This window comes from Habropoda laboriosa, unplaced genomic scaffold, assembly GCF_001263275.1.
Source record: "Habropoda laboriosa isolate 0110345459 unplaced genomic scaffold, ASM126327v1 scaffold134, whole genome shotgun sequence".
NCBI classification, from domain to species: Eukaryota; Metazoa; Arthropoda; class Insecta; order Hymenoptera; family Apidae; genus Habropoda; species Habropoda laboriosa.
Genome location: NW_017100266.1, coordinates 1,832,223 through 1,834,039, shown reverse-complemented (window position 1 = coordinate 1,834,039; position 1,817 = coordinate 1,832,223).

Here is a 1,817-nt window from a genome sequence, read left to right as displayed (position 1 = left end):
CAGGAGCCATAACCGCGTACCCCATACCCCAGAGACCTCCATACGCGCCTAACCCATGGGTTTACCCAAAACCCACACTGGAACCGATTCTTCACTGAGAAGTCACGTCAAGCGAACGGTTTCGAGGAATCGCTCCTCAGAAGCAACATAAAACACCAGTCACGTTGCTCCGCATGATACGATGACGAGATTTTTGCGTTGGAAACATGAACAGATTTTGAAATACCTTACTCTCAGATACATGAAGTCAATGTTACTACAGTAATTTTTCTATGCAGGTTACTTCAAAATTTCCATGAATTTACACATACTAGTTTATTATCATGTATAATGTTGCTTTAAACTAAGTTAATATATGAATAAGAATTATTTTTGTAACAATGATGAAGAAAAAGTATTATTCCTGTTATGATGCTGTTTTTCTTCCTTTCTACTGGTAACAGATGTTACTAAGGCAGAATTGAAATGATAGATGGTATGGGGATTAGGTACATTGTGCTTGATACTCAATAGTAAGTTAAAAATAAGGAGAAAATACAGAGAATAGTTTTGGACCATGATCTGAAATTACAATAGGAGTATGAAAAGGTATAGGGATTACTTAAACCATATTTTGATACTTCTACTATTTTTCTTCTTCTAGTGTGTCGAGTCAGAGAAATGCTAATATTTATGCAATATATTGGGAGTATGTTCAGAAAGAGATTTGCAGGCTGCATAGAATGCATAAAAGATGTAGAATACTTAATAGTATGTCTAAAGAATATAGAAAATACTTATACAAGGTATTCTAGTATTTAGAAATTAAAAATATATAATAGACACCTATAAAATGTACAGTACAGGGATATACAATAATATGGTATGCAGAAAGTACTAAAAAATAAAAAGCATAATATATATATAAAATACACAGAGTGTCCAAAAAGATATAAGTTTCTAAAATATATAATATATGTAAAAAAGGTATAAAACCTTGAGAATATACATACTAAATATCCAGAGGTCACAGTACACAAAATTTAGATTTTAAATATGCGTTAAAAAGCTGTATACTGACAACAGAAACACATAATCACCAGCTGTGGCCAAGCTACATTATTCCCCCTTCCTCACTTTTATCGCCCAACTGTCTCCTATTTTGTCCTCTCATAAAACCAATACTAGTATAATAAACATAGCCAGTGAGAATAGGTGTCACGTATTTGATTCTCACGCACGCGAGAGTCACGTAACAACGAAAATACTTCGATGTGATCAGTTTTTTTTTCTGTTTTTCCGAAACAAACATTCAAAATCGAATACGCTTACCGTAGTTGACAAACTCTTTGCATCGTTGTTTTGTACTGCATATTCCTCTTCAATCACGAACTCAGGTTAAGTTGAACGAAATTCACACGTGAACAGTTTAAAAACATTCATTTAAACACAATTTGTAAGATAAATACAGGAAAATAAACAAGTACTGGTACAAAGGTGCTTCCTTTCTTGTCAACTAACGAATAACGAATGGATAGCCACGAGTCCCCACTCTTCGCCGTGATATGCGGCAATGTAAACACGCTCGGCTGTGGGCTTCGTGAAAACAAGTTTTTGGCCTGCTATTCTGATTTCACGGTCGCGTGCGAGCCTTAAATATTTGCGTATTTATAGTGTGTAAATACAAAAGATATTCATGTACATTTTTGTGATTTTGAATCGAACAATTTTCTTTTTCGTTCAAGTAGAAATGCAACTTTAAGTTTTTAATGCAAATCGTTACTTTCTTTTTCTGTTATCAATTTTTGTTCTTCAATTTCAAAAATTAGAAACTTTCA